The 13,122-nt window shown below is 38.8% G+C and overlaps 1 protein-coding gene and 1 long non-coding RNA gene across 4 annotated transcripts in view; one reads left to right on the plus strand and one right to left on the minus strand.

Moving 5' to 3' along the window:
• The window catches only part of BRINP3 (BMP/retinoic acid inducible neural specific 3), a 413,695-nt gene extending 408,215 nt beyond the window's left edge, over positions 1-5,480 (minus strand). Inside the window, exon 1 of one of the 3 annotated variants that reach the window (XM_045455783.1) lies at positions 4,823-5,480. The gene's annotated coding sequence lies outside the window, so the exon portion shown is untranslated. Of the gene's footprint in view, positions 1-1,587; positions 2,048-2,986; positions 3,550-4,822 lie in introns of those variants that run through there. The other 2 variants (XM_045455784.1, XM_045455785.1) reach the window with 2 other exon arrangements.
• Positions 5,481-5,661: 181 nt separating this feature from the next.
• On the plus strand, positions 5,662-7,900 carry LOC123586542. The gene is made up of 3 exons (XR_006706866.1): positions 5,662-5,996; positions 6,402-6,501; positions 7,705-7,900. It is a non-coding gene; the product is annotated as an uncharacterized LOC123586542 (long non-coding RNA).
• Positions 7,901-13,122: the final 5,222 nt, after the last annotated feature.

Below are 13,122 nucleotides of genomic sequence, written 5' to 3' on the forward strand. Positions count from 1 at the left end.
TATAATCCATACAAGCGCACGGCGCGCACACACACACACACACATTCTTTTAGAATCCCAAAGGTTTCTTCCTGTTTAGATTTGATTTAGTTACCTATATATACCAATCATTTTGCATGAAGAAAATCAAGATGTACTGTATTTTATTTAAAAATCTACATTTCCACTGTAATGTTGAGTTTAAGAAAATATCTTGTGAGAGGCTAGAATAACACATTATCTGATTAAATGATAAATGAAATCAATCATATAGGTATTGTGCATATTTCACTTCAAAAACATATTAAAGCAGTGTATATTTAAATAAATACTTTCTCCACCCACCCAAAAGTGGGCATACACACACACACACACACACACACACACTGAACATGTTCACTACAATAAAATTCTAGAGGGTAAAATGCAAAAGAACTGAGTAATTGGGAAGAATTGAAGAATTGGAATTCATTGACAAATTACTTTCTCCAGTGGCGTAAAAACTACCTCTTGTATCAAACTCCCTTTTAAGAAAAGCACTATAACTTTGCAATTTTATGACCCAAAGTTGCAATTATCCTTCTTATATCTTCAAGATGTTATCAGTGAGCCTTACAAGCAGAAAAATTATTGATCAGAAATCCACATCAATAAATGTAAGTACTAAATTATTTCCAGGGAAAATCTTAAAGAATACAATTTCTTAGAGAAGAGAAAGTGTTAGAAATAAGTAGAATAGCTTTAGAATTGGGTTTCACTAATTTTTTGCTTCATTATGTGGGGACTCCAGACTCCTTCAACATGTAAGCAAAACATTACAAAACATTATCAATACTAACAAAACTTCACACATTCAAAACATGTGTTGTCATTTTAATTAAGTATTTTTTGTTAAATCTAATAGTAGAAGAAATCTATTAGCTGCTAAAATTATACATCTACAAAACTTAAAATTAAAAAAAAAGCTTTATTTATGAGAGATTAACTATAATTTTCTAAATTTGCTTATTTTTCAGTTTGCAACTAGTTTTCCAAGCCCAAAGATTTCTATACTGGGGTTATATGAAACATTGCCTTAGGGCAAGCTCCTTTCTTAACCTATTTGAAAGCCCAACCAACCCCCACCCCAATAATTTTTTTTTGAAAGTGAGAAAATAATAGGACTATAACCCATTAAACATTTCTCTCAAATAGTCAGAATTAAATTGCTAGTTCAAGATGCCCTTAATAATCTCCAATTGTCCTTATATTAAGGTCTGTGACCTTAACAAGAAGCACAATTTCAAGGCATTTCTTCAACTACTATTTTACATACTTCATCAGGGTAATGCATCCCTCCCTCCAACTCTGTACCCTCCCCATTTCTTCCTTTGACCTCTGCCCAGTTTATGATTTTTGTAGCATTGTTACACATTTCAATGAATGCAAGTTAAACATTTAAATTGATTTAAACGGCTCACGAATATGAATACCAAGAAGTTATGCATCATAGGAGAACCATCTGAAAATACATGTATCCCATCTCTTGAGGCAGAAAAAAGATTATCGCAGGATTGGTCAAATGCACGTTACATGGTTGTCAATAAAATATAGACCTTCAGTCCTTACCTGCTTAACTGCATGATGACAAATCTAAACAGCATGCAAAAAAAGTCTCAAAATTCTGAATCCTCTGTCTTCGAGGCTGCTGTGACAGTTTTATACCCTGATGCTTTCTTCTTTGCTTACATACATTTGACTGGCTAGAATATCTGTAAGCAATAGTGGGGTTATTTTGCAACCCCAGTCACCTCTTCCTCTTTTCAAGCCTCTGGTTGGCATCTCACACAGCTCTAAACAGGCATCTTTTCTTCGGAGGCAGAGCCTCCCTAGCCTTTTCCAGACCGATCCCCATTAGAAGGAGGTCCCTGCTCTAAAGGGTTGATCACGTTCTCGACCTGGTGCAGAGTAAAACGCTCTCTGGTTCAACTCCTGGGGACTAGGAGAACAGCCATCAGAGACTTAAACTCTCTGCCACTGCCTGGCTGCAGAACCAGCAGTAACCAGCGGCCAAGAAGCACCACCCCCTCCAGGACAGCGGAGGGGAGCGCGCCCAGTCCCAGATCCTCCTACCTCCCGCCCCACCTCCAGAAAGGGGGAAACAAAAAATAAAAGCCCAACTGGAAAGTGGGTCTAATATAAGCCACACGGCTCCCAACCCCACTCTTTGCTTTAACTTCAACCTTATATCACAAGCTCCATCTCCAAGTTGAAATTCAACTCTCTCTCCTCCTCCCCACCCCCCCCCCCCGATTCTTGCGAGTTGGTGAAGGCAGACAGGGAATGACGGTCAATGATACTTTAACACGGAGCCTGAGAAGTCAGTTAGCAAGTGTGAGTCCGACTAAGCAGGGGGATGAAGAGGGCGATTAGGGTTTTACAAAGCGGGCATGCTGAAGAGCCGTCATTTATTAGTCTTAGATATAGCTCATTAAAAAACATAAATAAATAAATAAATAAATAAATAAATAAATAAATGCAAATGCAGAAGGGCGTTGATAAGAGAGTCTAGAGCTCCCAAGTCTGTCCTCTCACGCAGAAAAGAGGTTTTGCTCAAGTTTGGCCTGAGGCAGGCTGGAAACGGAGCGTTGGGCACGGACGCAGCCCCCCGGCGCGCCCCGCGCTCCAGGGCTGCGGTTGCCCACACCGAGCACTGCGCGCCGCAGGGGCTGAGTGCGGAGCCTGCGCTGGCCGGGCAGAGTGCGGGACACAGTCCCTCCCCGCGCCGCCATCCCCACACCCAGCGCCGAGCCTAGGGCCAGCCAGGCCACCGGGCACCTTGTCGTCCGCGCTCTCCGCGCCCAGGTGGCCTAGGCGTTGCCAGGAGCTGCGGAGAAGCCTCCAGGCACAGTCGCCTGTTGATAGCCCTCCGGTTAAAGCGTCCTTGGCGGTGGCACAGCCTTTCAAGCGTAAATGTCCCCTTTCCCAAGCCTGAGTTTCAGGCTAGAATATAGCAAAACGCACTTACCTCAACAACGTACGTCTGTGCTTCACTGGGGTAGACTAGGTTAGGAAGAAAAGATCTGACTGCACTGAAAGTTGCGTTTTTTGGTTTTGTTTTTAGGTGTTTTTGGCTTTTTTTTCTCCCCCCTAACCCTCCTCCTGCACCCTTGCGCAATAGCAACAGTCCTCCAAAGAGGATATTTGAATGGGTGAATTATGCGAAGCCCTCGTTTCTTCAAGTAAAGTCAGGGCTGCTGATGGCACTTGTCAGACAGGACGACCAGACTGGGAAGGAGACCAGGTAGAAACTAGTGACGGGCGAGGGGCGCCAAGTGGTGTGGACCACAGTCTCAGCCCTGCTCTGATGGGCTGCTGGTGGAAGCCAAGGGGGGAAAGCCCTTGAATCCTGAGACTGGGGGATGGGGTGACGCTGCAGCTGGAGTACTTTTATGTCTGGAAGCTAAAAGGGCTTTTGAATTAAAAAAAGCATTACTTAGGTCGTCGCGTCAGCCATCAATGAGGGCAGGAACAGTTCTTTCCGAGAAATTAAAAAAACAAAAAACAGAGACAGAGAGAGCGAGAAAGGGGGAAAAAAAAAAGAGAGAGATAAAAGGAAAATGAAGAATGAAAAGACGTAAGGGAAGTAAGAAAAGCTTAAACAATAGGTTCTCACCTCCATCCATCCCAGTAAAGAGAAATATTGTAGAATCCAGGAACTTGTTCTTAAGGGGGGCTGGGCGGAGGAAAGGGGGTCACAGAGAAAACCCTCAAACCTTAGTATGCACTAGAGATAACTAACACACGTTATTTAGTTATTTATAACGTTATTTAGTTATTTAACACACATTAAATGCTTGGCATTTAATTAATACACTGTCTTTGTCAATATGTGAAGTAAAAGCTAAGATTTAAATGTTCCTCAACATACCTATACTTAAAGGGGAAGTGATAATCATAACTGTCAGTTAAGCCCATAAAAAATGTTCATAAAAGCCAAAAACACTGCCATATTAACATACTTATTAAAAATTGAGTCTGGGGGCTGAACAAGTGTGAAGAGTGAGGTAATTAAATTTTTCATATGAAGTCTGCCCCTGAATTTCAATTTATTAGAACGAAGATAATCAGTGCTTCCTTCCGATGGCTTTCTTCCTCTGAAATGAGTACTGTGTGTCCAATTAGCTGTTCACTAGCTAAATTCATAAAATCAGAAATATACTAAATACGATGCCTGTATTGAAATACAATGCCCAAAATAATATGTTCATGTGTGATTTGGGATACTGTGAGAAAAAAAAAAAAATGGTGCACTTAAAACTCCCACTCTTCTTCTTACCATAGAGTGGCTATTAGCACTTAGTGTCCGGCTAAACCCATAAAAATACACTTAACAAAAGTCCTCCTTCAGTCATGTAATTGCTTGCAATGAACAAATGCTGACCTGAACAACCTTCTGAAGATCAGAGACTGGTGAACTTTCTCAGACCCTGAAATTTTCTTGAAGGTTTCTTTTAAGCTTACTCTTAGATAAACATATAAAATTTGACCTTTCAAATGGCACAAGAATGTGTGCCAAGAAGCATTAATGGGAGGGGGGAGGGGTGGTTAATGTTTCCTATAACCTGTAATATAAATGAGGACAGAAATAAATAATGTAAAAGGTGATGGGATAATTCATCACATGGGTTGTATCTTGGTAGCACAATTGCAACTAATATACTAATCAATTAACAGTCACATAGATGTTTGAGTTCTGAAAGTGACAAAAAAATATTTTTTTAATGAGATATTGTCTCAACACAGCTCATTAAAAATAACACTAGCAATAAGTTTCTAATAAAATGTAAGGAGAATAACTTACCAGAGGACATTTCAGGAAGCAAGATGACTGTGAGAAAAAGATATCCAGGATTCAAACAGATATTCCATGATCTTCCAAATTAAGGTAGTGATGAGCTGCAGGGTGGTGGAACTTTGAAAAAATCAGCAGTTCCTGATGGCATGTAACCAACTAAAAACCAGTTACACAGAAAGCCACGGAACCCCCAAGGAAAAGAAGCAACATGCGAAAGAGGTGCCTTTTATTTTGGGGGGTGGGGGGCTTATTTGTGAAGATCCTTGGGCAGACAAAGTGAAAATTTACTGACTGTAACATGCCCATACAGTGGGGAGAAATAGAAGCGGTGTAACCCCAGAGAACAGGAGGTGAGATACAAATAAATCTGCAAAGAGAAGTAAAAGGATGTGCTGAAGACAAGAGATAAAGAGAGAACTAGTGAGCAGGGCTGTAGTCATCCTGATAGATTCAGCAGCAGGAATGATTTAGGCTGCTGGGAAGGATCCAATGAGAATTCAAGAGGGCACTGCTTCGGAAATCCTGCTCTGATCTTCCCACTCTCAGTTCTTTAAGAGTTACCTGCGTTGGGCACATTATTATTAGGATTAATAGTTTTCCATCAGTGTATTTCACTAGGATTTCCCTTGAACTCTCTCACTCGCGGCAACTGAGGGAGGCGTAGTAAGGAATCCCAGCAAACCCCCCCCCCCCCCCAAATAAGCCCCTGTGGTCACTTTAGGACGACCAAATCATCAGAGGTTTGCACTGGGGCGGGGGGGGGGGGGGTGGGTAATCGAGGGGCTGAAGATGCGGAGGAGGCCGAGTGGCCGGGCGCTTTCGGGGGCGCTGTGCCGGAGGCTCGGGCGCGGGGGCCTGGAGCGGTTGTTAGCAGCTGCAGCGGCGGCAGCGGGAGCCCTCCCGGGTCCTGTTTCTCGGAGAATTCTGCAGCCCGCGACTCAAGGCAATTCGGTTCCACCCGAAACCTCAGCTCCAAATGCCTTGTTTTAGAAGCTGGGGCTTTGGAGGTTCTGAGGACCGTTCCTGGGGAGGCGGGTGACAGTCTGTGAGGTTCTCGCGGCCCCTCTGATTCCTGCACAGTTACCGAGGGAGAGAGTGCTAGAAATGGCTTTGCTGCCGAATGCATTATCTTGCCATTTTCGTATCCCGATACAGCACGCACGATCGCCTGATCGATCGGGTAAGATTAGCTTTGTTCCGTCTCTCTTTTCCTCTCCACGGTCCCATCCCTTCTACAAGCCCAAACCCCAACCCAAATCGCAGTCTCTCGTCTCTCTCTCTCTCTCTCCCTCTCTTTCAAGTGAGGAACTTCCCTTTCCTCTTTGAAACCTACTTCCCCAGGGGATTGCTTGTGTGACTAGGGGCTGGTTAACTCTCTTCGTAGATGATTTATATTTTGGCTGTGAAATGATTCCCCCCTCGCCACCCTCGGTCCCCTCCTTAGGGAAGGTCCCTCCCTCCCCATGGGTTCCCTGTCTGAGCTTGGATCTGGATGAAGAGCGCTGTGGGAGTCTTTTGCCCTCTGCTCTACCTTCCTCTGGACCCTGAAGCTTAAGCATTATCCGCCTCTCTCTCTTTTTTTCAGAAATAGGAGGGAAAGGTAGAGTGGAAATTGATTTCTTGCAGAGACTCAGGCGCCGAATGATAGAGGGAATAAACATTTGCCCTGGATAAAAATGTTCTTGGTAAGTAATCTTATTTTCTGCGGTTGAAAAGGAAACACATTGCTTCTCACTGGCCCATCCCCCACTCCATTCATTTATTTGCTCTCTGTATGTAAATCACGAGCTGGGTCAGTGGAAATTTTCTTTTCCCTCTTCCTAGGAGAATAGCAGCGTGTAAGGGTGAATTTGAACTAGGGGGCTTTTAAGGAGGCAATATGAAGGCTTTAAGGCGCTTCAGTTCTTATATTCCAAACCTACACACAGGTAAAGCTGATTCCCGCTTGCTTGTTAGAAGAGTATTTAAATATCTCCTTTATTTCTTACTAACACTTTTCTTTCTCAAAATGAAGAAAATGGGTACTGTAGTAGCTCCGTGTCCATGGTTTTCATATATTTTGGCCATGTTCTAAAATATGATATTCTTTCCACTCCAGAAATAAGAATGTGTATTCAGCTGAAGCTTAATAAGTAAGCTTTAAGCTAAAGGTAACTTAAAGCTCTCATACCCCTTACTAACCTGTACATCTTTGTTCCAACTGTTGTACCAGATACAAATTATTAGCATCCAAGATAGCTATTTGCATGTTGTGGTGATAGCTATAAATTCAGAAAGCCCTCTGGTTTTCATGAGTCTATAGCACCCCCAGCCTGCATTTGCTCATTATGTGAAGAGTGTAAAAGAGGGAGGAAGCCAAACACCTCTTGATTGTGCTTACATCATATGTCACTAAGTGTGCAGAATAATCCACCTTGCAAATTGTGTGAACTTGGTTTATCAAGCGTAAGCTGACTAGTGTGGATGTGAAAAACTAAAGGAGACTTGCTCTAAGAGAAATTATTGCCATTTTGAGTTACAGATATTTTACTGGTACAATATCTGTATTATTTTTTCTCCATTGTTGTCATACCTTACACTGTACACCCCTTATTCCCAAATTTTAACGATAAAGAATAAGCTATTCCTGATACAAATAGGATGGTTTTAATTTCATCTAAAGTATCTGACATTAACATTCCATTGATAAGAATAGACTTTATTTCAAGTCATCAATTTTCTATAATCTCTACTAGGAAATCCCAGAAGAGAGATAGCTAAGTGTCATATTACAACATAAAGGCAAACTGTGCATGTGCACAAGTATCTATAGTCGTTATTACTATCAAAATTGTCCAGGGAAAAAATTTCATGTGTGTGTATAACTTTTCTTTTCTTTCTGTTCTTAGGCTGTGTTCCAGCCCTAATAAGGACCTAGAGCAGAAGTTTTTCTTCAGTGATCTAATTTTACCCAAAAGCTCATTTCTGTGTTATGTTTCTGTTTTACGCAGGCTGACAAATGTTGGTAGGGGGATGGATGCCCTGAATTAAATTTGTTACAAACTCAACCTTAACAGTTGTGATATATTAGACAGCATATTTTTCGTGTAAGATTTAATATGCTGCTAAACTTACTTACCTAAATTGTGATTCAAAGAAATACAATTGTTTTTGAGGTCCCAACTTGACTTAAGTTAGAAAGTATAATATTAAAATTTTTATTTTATATGTAAAATAAATGCAAGACTGATGTTCTTTTAAATATTTGGAGAATATGGGGCGCCTGGGTGGCGCAGTCGGTTAAGCGTCCGACTTCAGCCAGGTCACGATCTCGCGGTCCGTGAGTTCGAGCCCCGCGTCAGGCTCTGGGCTAATGGCTCAGAGCCTGGAGCCTGTTTCCGATTCTGTGTCTCCCTCTCTCTCTGCCCCTCCCCCGTTCATGCTCTGTCTCTCTCTGTCTCAAAAATAAATAAACGTTGGAGAAAAAAAAAAATTAAAAAAAAAATATTTGGAGAATAAAAAGTACAGGATTAAAAAATATTAATTTTGTGACCCATGTTTCCTTAACTTTAACATAGTTAATAGCATTTAAAGTTTATTAAACTAGCTAAGTCTTTGAGCATTATACTAAATCATATGATTAAATGTGATGAACCTCAAAATAGAGCCATAGGCTTTTACATCTGTTAGCTAGCTTTTACCTGGTTTGTACTTAGATCTGTCTCAAAAGTTATACATTATAAGTTTATACTCAGCATGTCTTTTCCTGGATCATCTCAATGCACATCTACAATGGGTATCTAAGCACGTTTTATATTACTGGTAATGTTTTTATTTGCTATCCTGGCTCCTTCTTTTTAGTGGTATAGGTACCACCTGATATATTTGTTAACTATTAATCCACAAAAATGTCTAATCTAAAAGCAATATTCAAGGTATATTGTATTGGGGAAATTGTGAGTCAGTTTGCTTTGTCAATAAAAATGTCAATATGCTTCAGATTGTTCTAACCTTAAATCAAAATTATAACAAAAATGTAGAAGATAAGTAAATTCAAACTGTTCCTTGCATATGAAAGGGTCATATCACACACAGGTATGCATATATAATTTCCCTCATTAGAATATTTAAATTTCTTTAGTCTCTGTTATATGTTTATTTTGGTTTTAGATCTTTCTCTTTGAAAGTGCCTAAAGTTTCTTAAATACCTAAGTGTGTAGGCATCTGCTTGCCTTACTCCATAAAATGAATGTGCTGCTAAATAAACTGAGCCAATATATTTGAATCTCAAAAAAAGTACAGCAGTGTTCCCCACTTATCCACAGGAGATACATTCTAAGACTCTCAGCAGATGCCTAAAACTATGGATAGTAGAGAACCCTAAATACACTATGTTTTTTCCTCCACATACACACCTATGATAAAGTTGAATTTATGTATTAGGCACAGTAAGAGTTGAACAATAAAAAAAAAGAACAATTATAAAAATATGGTGTAATAAAAGTTATGTGAACGTGTGTCTCTCACGTATCATATTGTGATGTGTGTATTGTACTATACTCATCTTTTTTCTTCTTGTGATGATGTGAGATCATAAAATGCCTAGGTGGTGAGATGAAGTAGGGTGAATGACATAGACACTATGACATAGGGCTAGGCTACTGTTGACCTTCTGACTACTTGTCAGAAGTTTCCGGAAACTGAAGCTGCGGGCTGGTAACTGAAACCGGGGAGAGTGAAACCAGAGATAAAAGGGGACCACTGTATGTTGGAACTTGAAGGAATTTTAATGGCCATTGAGTCTAACTCCTTCATTATGATGAAGAAATTGAGAACCAGAGAGGTTAAGTGATTCGTGTAATCATTCACTAACCGGTAATCCAAGGAACTTTAAATGTAGTTTTCCTAACTTCTTAGGTAGTATTCATTGTAAATCCATTAAACTTTAACACTAGCTGTTAAAGCAGCTATTGTTTAAGATTGGGATAAGGAATGGATGAAAGAGAAGGTAGTACAAAGATGAATAAATTGCGTCCTTATTGGAGCTTATTTTGTTGACAACTAATACTCTCCATTGTAGAAATTTTTTATTTCCCTATCATGGTTTATATTCCCCAGTTCCCCCCACCCTCGCCCCACCCCATCCCTGCCCTCAATGGTTGGCGAACATTTCTTGGTGTAATTTTACTTTCTCAGAAAAGATTCTCAGTGTTTTTGTACTTCACTAGGTTGTTTCCTAGACTATTACCAACCACCCCCTATACAACCTTAACGTGTAGATAATTCCAACCCCCGCAGTAGCACATTCCATCATGTCACCTGCAGTTCTACTTTTAAATTTCCCTACCGATATAAAAATAGAAGTGTAGAAGAAAGCTATCATCTCAAAATAAGAAGGTTAATTAAACTTATGTCTGAAACCACACACATACACACAGACACACACATGTACAATAAGAGATAAATGCAGAGACTAAGACAACACATTGTGATGGAAACATTATTATGCAAAAATAAATCCATGTTCCATTAACAAAGAGCTTTTTTAATATGAGAAAAGTTATAAAACTTCAGTGGTTTAGGAATATTCAGTTTTCTGGAGTGACTGAAGCCATTCTTCTTCATTCCTTCATAGACATCAATATTTGAGTAACATGCAAGTTACTTTTTTTGGAAATAACAAACCTAAAAGACAAATATCAACAATGAAATCCATTGACAGTTATCATTATTCAAAGGGATTATTGTTCTTAGATTAAATAAGAATAAAAGCAAATGTGAACATATTTTTAAATGTATACAATGTGCTTTTATTCACACTAATCTGAAATATTGCAAAAGATGGAATACATATGAGAAAGAATATATATTGGTTATTTTACATTTTAAAGATCAAAAAAATTCTACTCTTATTTAAAACCTACCTGTTGTTGAATAAAAATTTCTAATTGTTAAAGAGAAATGTAAGTAGATTCATAGAATATTTTGAAGAACCTAGTATAGACCTGCTCTTCAAATAGGTTATCTCAATATCTACTGTGCAAGTTGGTTACAAGCACTTCATATACGTAATGACAGTCTCAAAGAGCTTCATTAATTTGTCCAAAGTCACAAACTAAGTAGAAGAGTCAGAATTAGAAATCAGGTTTTATGACTCCAAAGTCTAGGTGGATTCCCGTTGCACTTTTCTATCACATATAAATTACTGGGATACTAGAAGCATTCTGGAAGCATTTGTTAAATAGCATCTGTATTGCTGTATGTGTTTTTGTGTGACTAATAATGTCTTCACAGACATGTAATAGAATTCAGAGCCTAACCTATTTCAGAAAAAAGCTGCCTATCAGTTTCATGAAGGAGAAACCATGACTGTGTTTTCATATTTATGCTCACCCCTCTTGCTTTGAATCTGCACCAGTTAGTACAAGACCTTACATAGAGAAGGAACTCAATAACTGTTTATTTAATGGATGAAATTAAGTACTAAACTTAACATTCCATCTTTAATATTCTTACAAGGACTTACTGTATTTAATTTTTATCCAACATTTAGAAATGTTATTACTAAGTGGCAGCATTTTTCAAAATATTTTCAGAATATTTGACATATATTTGGCCTTAGTAAACCATTTTTAAAATGATGACCCCTTCCTATTGCATGAGACTTTGTATTTTTATAAATACCTTATTATCCATCACACTAATTTATCCTTTCACCATGCTGTAAATTAAAGCATTTCATTTATTTGAGAATAAGGGAAATAAAGTATGAAGAAATTAAAGCACTATTATTGATTACTAAAAGAAACAATTGAGCTGTTTTTATCCACCATATTATATTTCCTAACTTGTTGGAAATAAGATATGTGTTAGTAAATTCTTCAACTGTCAACTTTTGCAAGTAAAATATATTTATAGAAGAGAGAAAAGTTTCTAATATTATGAGCTGAATCATAAAACTATCAGTTTATATAACATTTTGCTAATCAGACTTCTTAGAATTAAGATATTTGATATTCACAAAAATGACTGTTTCTAAATTATTTATAGTTCCAAAATCTATTCATGAGTACAACGACCAAAATATGTTCATTGGCGTAGTGGTCATATGGATTAATGCATTATCAACTGACATGAATAAACGTCACTATTTTAAAAGTTTTTTTAATGTTTACTCTTGAGAGAGAGCCCATACAGGCATGAGTGGGGGAGGGGCAGAGAGAGAGGGGAAGACTCAGAATCTGAAGCAGGCTCCAGGCTCTGAGCTGCCAGCACAGAGCCAACGTGGGGCTCAAACTCAAGAACTACAAGATTACTTCGCGACCTAAGCTGAAGTTGAATGTTTAACCGACTGAGCCACCCAGGTGCCCCAAACTTGCACAATTTTTGAAGTAACTTATAAAAGTAACAATTTTGAAAACATTCAAGATATGATAAGATGCAGCTTCCTTACTTCCTTGTATCTGAATTTCAATGATTATTTGGTCTGGTAGAAGGAATAAAATTTTCCGAAACATCCACATTCTAATTCCCAGGATGTGTGACTGTTACCTTGTGTAATTTAAGGACTTTTGTAAATTTCACAAGGGTAAGGACCTTGAAATACAGAGAGCAGCCTAGACGAGCTGTGTCTTCCTTATATAATCACAAACATCCTTATAAGAGAAAGGCAAAAGGATGGAGTCAGAGAAAGACATGTGATGACAGAAACAGACAGAAGGACGAGGGACTATTAGCCAAGGAATGCAGTCGAGACACCCTCTAGAAGCTGAAAAAGGGCAGGAAACAGATGATACCCTAGAGCTTTCAGAAGAAATTAAGCCCTGTTAATCCATTTTAGACTTCTGACCTACAAAATCATTGAGTTAATAATTTGTGTTGTTTTTTTTAAGACACTATACGTTTGTGGTAATTTGTAACAGCAGCAACAGGAAACTAATAAAGTCAGTCATGCAAAGAGTTCAAAAATAAGTAGTATGTTCTCTCCTCTCTAGGAATTTTAAGATTTTACAGCAAATTCTTGCTTCATGGGCATTCCATTCCTCCAGATATTGAACAAACCACTGTCTTTCATCAGGTTGAAACTTGATTTCCTCAAAAAGCAAGGTGATTCATCCAACATGGTTACATAGAGCGTGAATAGAAACCAGGGTGGGGACAACTAGACAATAGCTCTAGTCTCTGGAAATAAACTAAAAATTTAAGAATTTATAATAGTATATGGCTTTATTCATTTACTACATACTGCTAGCATAGAGTCTTACACATATTAGCAGCCAATGCATGCTGATTTGGTTGTAACAAATATTGATGCAGGTAAGAAAGTA

The sequence above is a fragment of the Leopardus geoffroyi genome, chromosome C3 (genome assembly GCF_018350155.1).
Source record: "Leopardus geoffroyi isolate Oge1 chromosome C3, O.geoffroyi_Oge1_pat1.0, whole genome shotgun sequence".
Classification (NCBI taxonomy): domain Eukaryota; kingdom Metazoa; phylum Chordata; class Mammalia; order Carnivora; family Felidae; genus Leopardus; species Leopardus geoffroyi.